Here is a 9,170-nt window from a genome sequence, read left to right as displayed (position 1 = left end):
ATCTTACATAAAGTAACTTAACATTTTAAAAAGAATTGTTAAAACCTGGCTGTGCTGGAGAGGTGCTTGCTTTAAGTGAGTCTTAACTTGATACAGTTTTTAATTTCCATTTTCTAACAACATACAGGAAAAAGGGGAGGAAGAGGATGGGGTGGGCAGGAGGAGGAGGACAAGAAAGGAGATCCAGTGGACAAAATTTTTCACCAGAATGATGCAGAGCAAAAGAGAAAACATCCAGTTCAAGACAGAAACCCAGAAATTACCTTTTGATAATTGGTAAGTAAGCAATAATTATCTTTTGGTACTGGTAAGTAACCAATAACTGCAGTGAGAAAGATGACATCATTACAGATTCCACAGATATTAAAAGCAATAGGGAATATTGTAGACAACTTTACAGTAATAAATTAGACAATTTTAATGAAAGAGATAAACTCCTCTGAAGACACAAACATCAATGACTGCCTGAGGACTGGACAAGAAGAGAGGGGTATGACAGTGAGAAAGGGGAAAAAATTATTACAAAGGGTCACGAGGAAACATTTGTGGTTATGGATATCTTCTTTATCCTGATTGTGATCACAGTTTCATGGTACAGTTTTATAAATATGAATGTCATATATGTCAATTATACCTCAATATACACATATAAAATTTTTTTAATTCCAAAGTACAATCCTCAGCCCTTTCTTATGTTAATATACTGGACATTGTTGATTGCCCAACCCATCCATACTCTGTCCCAACATTCCCAAAAGGACTTCACTTTTGTGGCTCAAGAGAAAATAACTCCATTCCAATTTCCTGGGATTGGCCTTGCTGGTCTATTTTTGCCTCTCTCCCCTTACCCACCCCACCCCATAGCAGTGATATTTTCAGGAATCACATTTAACTTGTTAAATGCAAAGTATTCTTCTGGTCAGGATTTGGCACAGGATGAGCATATGACTCAGTACAGTTCAATAATAAGTCAGAAGAGTGTGCCGAAGGCTTCTGTAAAATAAATTTTCTCATTCTCAATGGTGAGCAAGTTGAAAGAGACAAACTCTCACTTCTGGACACCAGCACATATTGATATGAAGCCAGAAGCAACCATTGCTATTTATAATAGCAATCATCATCATTATCTAAAGATAAAACCAACCCAATCCAGGGTCATGAAAGCAGAGCCATTAGAATAAGTTGAAGCTGAAGCCTTGTACAGTACCTTTTTAAAATTCCAGTTAGAAGATTTGATACATAATCTGGTTGTTAAAGTAAGTTTGAATCAGATTCTCTGTTGCTTGCAGCTAAAGATGTCCTACTTTACACCCCTAATCCCTCAACAGCATTTAACAGGTAAATACTTCCTTCTTCATGAAATATCCTCTTCCCTTGCTTTTGATAACTGCACGCTCTTATCTCTTTGAACTCTCCTTTTACGTCTCCTTTGTAACCTCCTTTCCCTCTATCCAGCCATTTAATATGTGACTTCCAGAAACCTCTTTTGGGGAAGGGGGCTTCTTTGATTCTAACCCTACACTTTTATCTAAATAATCTCAAATACTTCCAGAGTTTCTAAACCCTGACAACCACTGTTGTCAGCTGTAATTACCAGCTGTATAATTACAGCTCCGATCCCCCTCTTGACACCCCAGATCCATATATCCAGCCACCTCTCAAAATCTCCCATTAAACAACTTAGCATCTTAATTCAGTCCAAAACCAAGACATGACCTTGCATTCACATACACAAAAAATCTCTCCCACTAGTGTCTTACATGTTAGTAAATGTCACCCCATCCATCCAGGTCAACACAGAAACCCAGAAATTATCTTTGAATCTACCCTTTCTCTGTCCATACTGTATCCCACTCCAAAATACCAATCACCTGATCCCATTGATATAATTCCCTAAATGTCTCTTGGATCCATACATTTTTTCTCCAACCCCACTATCACTGTAGTCCAAGCATCATTCATTATCATTCATCTCTTATTAGGGTGCCTACACTACCTTAGTTCTCAACCAATCACTCCTTCACACTGTAGCATGAAATAAACGTTTTTATTAGAGTATAATTGCTTTAGAATGTTGTGTTAGTTTCTGCTGTACAACAAAGTGAATCTATTATAAGTATGCATATATCAATATCCCCCTACCTTGGATCTCCCTCCCACCCCAGTTCCCCATCCCACCCCTCTAGGTCATCACAAAGCACAAAGCTTAGTCCCCTGTGCTATAGAGCATGTTCCCACTAGCTATCTATTTTACACCTGGAGTGTATATATGTCAATCCTATTTTCCCAGTTCATCCCACTCCCCACCCAACCCCCATGTACACACATCCATTCTCTATGTTTGAGTCTCTATTCCTGCCTTGCAAATAGGTTAATTCATACCACTTTCCTAGATTCCACATATATGCATCCTATGAAATACACATTTTTAAATACAAACCTTACCAACTACACTTGCTAGCTTAAACCCTTTTGATGATATCTCATTCCCCTGTAGGAAAGAGTTGAGAAATCTTAACATGGATTATAAAAGCATGCCTGGTCTAGCTAGATTCAAACCCTTTTGTCTCATCTAATATCACTCTTTCTCTTCCTAAATTTCACCTGCTGCACACTTTCAGTCCCTCAGATCCACCATACTGTATCTCAGGATGCCCATGCCATGCATGCTGGTCCTTCTCACTGGAAACCTCCCCCTCAGCCCCTGCTGCCACTGCATACATTTCCACATCAGGGTTGAATAGAGGTTACCATACACCTAGACTATGGTAGGTGATGGTAACAGGTCTATGATCAGTGATCCCCAGAATCGTACAACCCAACTGCCCTGCCCCTATGGCTGCCGAAATACATCATGGTTATTGTTATTTCAGCTTAAATGCCTCCTCCTCTATGAAACTTTCTCTGACCACCTCGTCTGATTGTTGTCTTGAATTTTTGTACTGTAACACTCAGCACATTGATGACTGTTTGTGTTACCCTGTAACTGCCACTTATGCAGTTGGACTTTGCCCCCATAACATGTCAAGTGCCTATGTAATATTTAACAAAACTTATATTCTCCCTATCCTTATTGATGTCCTTGGTTTAGAAATAGTGTGAAATTAAAAAAAAAAAAAAAGGATAACCCTTGCTATTTCCACAATTTGGCTTTTATGTGCATCCTTTCATATAGTTATGAAGCCTGGAGAATATATACATACACATTCTGTCCCCTTGTTACTTACTCCCCCCAAAAGAGGCGTGATTCTTGTGAATTCCTGTGCAGAAAAATGTCCTGTTCTATGATTAAAAAGATGACAGATCAGCTTCAGTTAGAAAGTAGTGACTCTCCCATAACAACAAACTACCTTAAGATAATCAAACTAGTCTCAGAGAATTGCCAATCTAGCAGATCCTCTTTGAGAAAACACTAGCCATCAAGTCACTAAGTTTCTTCATCTTCATAGCCTGTAACATGGATTTGTCAATTACAGATTTCCAAAGAAGACTTTTGCCAACAATATTTCCCTAGGATCTGTCTTCCACCCTCTTTATAGGTAGGTCTGCTGTTAAAATTGCTACCTTGGCTTGGCCTTAGATTTTTTTCCCCTCAGCTCCCCGTGAAGCCTACAAACATGGCAAATCGTGGGATTCTGAATTTTACTTTGTTGTTGGCATCTGCATTCTGAAATTTCTTGAGATCAATGAAGCATTTTAAAAATTAACATAATTTTTTATTTAACATATATTGTTGTTTTAAGTTAGAGAACAATTCACCTTATTCAATCCTCCGTCCTTCTAGACATGGAAGTCTCCACTGAATTTCTCATTGCAAGTTCAATAGACTCTTTGTCATCTTTCTTGTATTTGTCCCTTTAAATCAATACTCTAGCCTTCTCCATTAAACCTTCTGCTGGGAGGATTATCTGTATAGGACTTCTTTGCCCTCTGGCTCTTAGCTGGGCTAGGCTCATAAGAAGCCCTGACTGGAGAGAGGATGTTTTCACTAGTATGTTCACTTTGTAAAAATTTATCAAGCTGTACTTTTTATGATTTTTGCATTTTTCTTAACGCAAGTTATACTTCAATAAAAAGTAAAAATAAGAAGTATAAAATAAATAAGTGAACGAATGAATGGGCCCCTGAGTTATCTGATAACTCTTTACATCTAAAGTTCAGACCAACTTATCTCTTAGGCATTACAGGATGGTACCCATCATCTATAAGTCCTTTAAGGGCTTAAAGATGATGAAGAACTGGGGAAATTTTTGCTGGTTCCCAAGGAAAAAAAAATACAGTAAGAAAACTGCAAAAATTTGAAATAGACACTTAAGTAAATGTCTACAAAATGTAGCATCATGTCATTATGTCAACTGCTGTTCAAGACATCATATATAATTGTACAAAAATGTCGTTTCCTTGGAATATACGAGGATCATAACACATTCCCTATTCAAGAACTCCATTAGAAAAAGAGCCTAAAGTTTAGAAAGGCCATTGGTTATCTTCATAAGGACCATACCTTTAAATCATGTCATGTACAAGAATGAACATGCGAAAGAAGGCACACACACACACATCCACAGAGCTGGAGAAATTCCAACCAATTAAGACCCAAGATTATAAACCAAGCCCCTGGCAAGAGAGCAGCAGTCAAATTCAATCACTTAATAGTGAAGTCAGTTAGAGGTTCCCCCTTCCCACCTTCCACAAGCCCGCCATACCCAAGGACTCAGCAAGGTTTCAGTTCTCAACCAGGTAGCAAATCCTTTTTGGCAATAGGCACAGAAGCTGCAGTGAGGCAAAGCTTTCTTCTCCCTCCCTGTGCACAACCATTCACAGCACCTACTTTACAGCTGATGGTTTTGCATTCATTGCTTCTGAATGCAGCTCTGGGCTTTCAGTGGTTCTTTCCAATTCGTGGCATAAGGCAACATTATAAGGAGGGAGTGGGGGAAGGGCTTTGAACGGGGCTGAATGAAAATCTCACTGTTTCTAAGGTCTTAAAATTTTTCATTTTTTGGAAAAGAGACACATAAGGAAAGGCACAGATTCTCAGAGTCTTGTTACTATGGATGTATCCTGCTCCCTCGAGTCCTGCTCAAGGTCAGCCCCAACTGAGATGAGATGCTTGTTATGTGTAGGCTACACCTGACGTCCTAAGAGAAATGACTCCTTATCCTCGCACCTTTCCCCTTGATCAGAAAGACAGCTGGACTCATGGAATTAGGCAAAACTATCCATCAGTGTATCTAATTCTTTGGAGAAAAAAATAGAGAAGCTATGACTTTAAAAGCTCCAAACATTGACCCACCCTTCATACCAATGAAGGTCTGTTTAATATCATGTTAGGAAATACCTTTTTCTCACTTCTAATGTTTGACTTTAACAGTGTGCTTCATTTCTCATTCTTTTCCATATTCCAAAGTCTGGTGTGAGTGATTTAAATGACAAGTGAAGGGCAAGCCCCCTCACCACACACACAAACACACACACACACACACACACACACACACACGCACACACACACAGAGGAAACTGCACTTCCTTTGTTAACTTTGCAAGAAAAACAGTAAAGACAATCAATCACAACTATGTAAAGAAAATATTATAAGTACAAATGTGAGAAGGAGGACTGAAAATATAATTAAAATTTGCTATACGAAAAGAGTAATATTCCTCTGCTCCATGCTTTCTTGAGTTAAATTTCCCTGTCTTCGCATAGCGACTCCCTGATGTTTTTTGCCCTTAAGGACTTCACCGCTTCCTCCAAAGCTGTAACTTTTTTTCTCTCTCTCTCTCTTCCTCCCCCTTCCTATTATTGTCACTTGAGAGTGCAGGATGACATGTTCAAGAAAATGCTTGCCTTGAGGCCAGAGTGTGTTTCCTTTTGCACTTGGATTTCCATTTATTCCACTAAATTTCCTTACAATTAATTTTTTAAAGGGCTGAGAGAGTCCATTTCTCAAACAGCTGACAAAAAATGTGCTCAGTGAAAGCAAAGAGAATGGCGCTTGGTGACTGTTTTTGCTACCATTATAAAACCCTTACAGTATGAATTCTGACACTGCATTCTGCACTCTATTACTACGATACAGTAATCAGAATATGTTGAGACTCCCATGATACCCATTCAGAACAAGGAACCGGTTTATCTTAATTGCACTTTAGCCTAAAGCATATTAAATGCAACTTGATTATAAAATGCATTTGAATTGCCCTAATAAATTTCTTGGCAAGCTTTCCCAACCTCAAGTAAAGAAATCTATAACCTCCTAGGCTGGCCCCTCTGCTGACTTGCAGGGTAACTTTGTATAAAGGCTTCTCCCTCTCCACATCCCTCTTTCTCAGCCAATAAATTCAGAATAATAGATTTGTCTAGCACCCAGGAATGGCTGCAAGACACTTCTTTATACTTGGACAGCATTTCGCAAATGCCAAGCTGGCTTTAGGCTACATATGTCAGAATGATGCTTCAGCCTGAGTTTTTGTTTTTTGGTTTTTTTAAAATTTCTGTTTCACAAACTCATTGGCATCACCCATCAGTCTCACTCGTTATAGCTCACAGCTGAACCTTGTGGATTTGCTGCCTTGGATTCAGGTCCATGACTCCATGTCTTGCCCCACACTGCACTGTCTGCATTTTCACTGCATATATTTTCACCATCCCAGGTACATAAAGCTAAAGGGCTATGGATGAATGGAGTTGTATTATTTGTTTTTTAGGCACTCAGTCGTGTCTGATTCTTTGTGACCCCCATGGACTGTAGCCCGCCATGCTCCTCTGTCCATGGGATTTCCTAAGCAAGAATACTGGAGTGGCTTGCCATTTCCTTCTCCAGGGGATCTTCCCCACCCAAGGGTAGAACTCGCATCTCCTGCGTGGCAGGCAGGTTCTTTACCACTGAGCCACCTGGGAAGCCCGATGGATGGAGTGGTCTACTCCAAGTAGCAAGCCTTGGTCTCTAACAGGAAGGGTTTGCATGGAACACTGGATGGAAGACTTTCTCAGTCATGGGCAGAATGACAGGCTGGCCCCACCCCTCGACTATTCCTTCCTCTACTTGGAGTACGAATGGATTTGTCACAAAGGTGTCTGAGAGGATGACCAAGAAGCAAGGGAAAACATTCAGGCTCAGATTTGCCTCCACACTGACCTCCTAACACTCCCCTGGAAGATTTCCAAGCAGTAGGATAGATGCAAAAAAGTGTTACAAATTGAGTAGAAAGTTATTTAGCCTTGACCTCTGTCTGCAGACCACTGAAAGAAAGAATGCTAAGAAGAAAAAAATGGGTCAAAGAAGTTTCATTTTCTTCACTAGCAGGGTGCAATGTTCACTATCACCTTGAAATAGAATTGCTTTTTTAAATCAAGGAGCTCAAAATAACATCTGTGTTATCTGATATAGCCCTTCATCTGCCCTGAACGGTTAGGTAGGGATGTGAGCCTCCCCTTTAGCACCGGGGCAGACTAGTTAATAAATAAAGTAGTTAATAAACCCTAACTAGTTAATAAACAGAATAGTTAGTAAATAGATCCTCCGCTTAGCACTAGGGCAGAGTAGTTAATAGTTAATAAACCTACAACCCCTTGATAGTTCTCTGCTAGGTAATAATAGGATGGTAAACAGAATGGTTTTATCACAGAATTCCTAAAATATGTAGAACCATGCCAGTCATCTGCAAGCCCACTGGCTAAGTCACAGGTGTGTGACCTAGACTACAAATATAAGCCATCCCCTTAAAAAAAGCATCCTGATGACCTGAAACAATCAATGGTCAATCTGACTTAGCCAGGATTTACACTTTTTTTTTTTTTTTTAATGTAAAAGGCATATCTCCTTGCTGGTTGGTTCGGGCGCCCTCATGTGTCTCAACAGAGTACTGTCCCTTTCTGTCTCCAAAGGGCATGATACTGACAGATTCAGTGACACACGTTTGTTTGTACTTGTTTCAGTGTGCTCCTGTGACGGAAGATTGACAGGCTGCCCAAGGACTGTGAACTTGTCCTCCCTGATATAAAGTGACATTGTAACTTAGACCTGAAAGGATGAGACACTAGTGTTCACAAGAGTAGAGGCTAAGTTCCACTTGCTTGTCCTGGTTTAAACGTGTTAGATTATCTTGTGTATTCTTTTTCCTCTTCCTGCCCCATCCCAAGGGGCAGTGCGCTAAGGATGCGTGGTCCTCCTCCACTGTGGGGGTCACACGACTGAAGAGCCCAGAACTCCATTTAGAACAAGCAAATCTCAGGTGACCTAGCTCCACCGTCTACCCTATGACCATGCATAAGTCATCCTCTCTGGTCTCAGGCTCTTTCTGTGGGAGGAGAGAGTGAGGTGTTTTCTCACGGATGAGAAGCAGCACCACCACCACCAATGCCCAGTGCAGAGCAGATAGACACCCTGCAAATGTTAATTGAATCTAAACCTGTAAACTCTATTCCAACCCACTTGCCATATTAGATTTCCAGAAAACAGATATTCTTCCTCATCAAATACAACCTACGTGCATTAAGAAGTAGCTTGGGAGTTTGTGGCGCACAAGAAAAGGTCAAACATTTCTCCACATTTCCCACAACACTTGACTTAATACCAAGAACTCAGTAACCCTCCCTAATCCAGTAGGGGTAGGGGGAGTTTTCCCTCTTAATATAGTTCCCCCTTTCTTTCTTTGGCAGAGTTCAAAGCAGTCAGAGGCAATTAACAAGGCAAAGAATTTGAGACTGTCTGCACAGTACATGTATCTTTATAGAAGGAAGAGATGATTTCCACACACCCGCCCCCCTATCTTCCTTCTTTTCCTCTCCTTCTTTTTCTTGAAGTTAGGAAGGCATGACTGAATGGTCCTACAGTGCAGTCAGACCTCAAGATTCCCAGAGAAGAATGACAGTGACACTCCAACCTTAGTTACCATGTCACACCGACCTTGATGAGTCTTGCAGTCTGTTAAGCACAAAAGAAACATTTACCAAGAGACCATGCTCCTGGGTTGCTCTCACCAAAAAGCCCAGAGCCATTCATCGCTCAGTTTTAAGCTAGCCAAATCCAACAAAGCCCCAGAGATCTTTGATGTAATCTTCTCACTGAACTCATGCCAGCCTCGCACGGGCACAGTCAGGGCACCATCACCCAGCCTTAGGTGTTGGCAGATTCTCCCACCCACTTCTTTGCACTTTCCCAGCTTGG

This window comes from Capricornis sumatraensis, chromosome 6, assembly GCF_032405125.1.
Source record: "Capricornis sumatraensis isolate serow.1 chromosome 6, serow.2, whole genome shotgun sequence".
In the NCBI taxonomy this organism is placed as follows: domain Eukaryota; kingdom Metazoa; phylum Chordata; class Mammalia; order Artiodactyla; family Bovidae; genus Capricornis; species Capricornis sumatraensis.
This window is presented reverse-complemented; position numbering follows the sequence as displayed.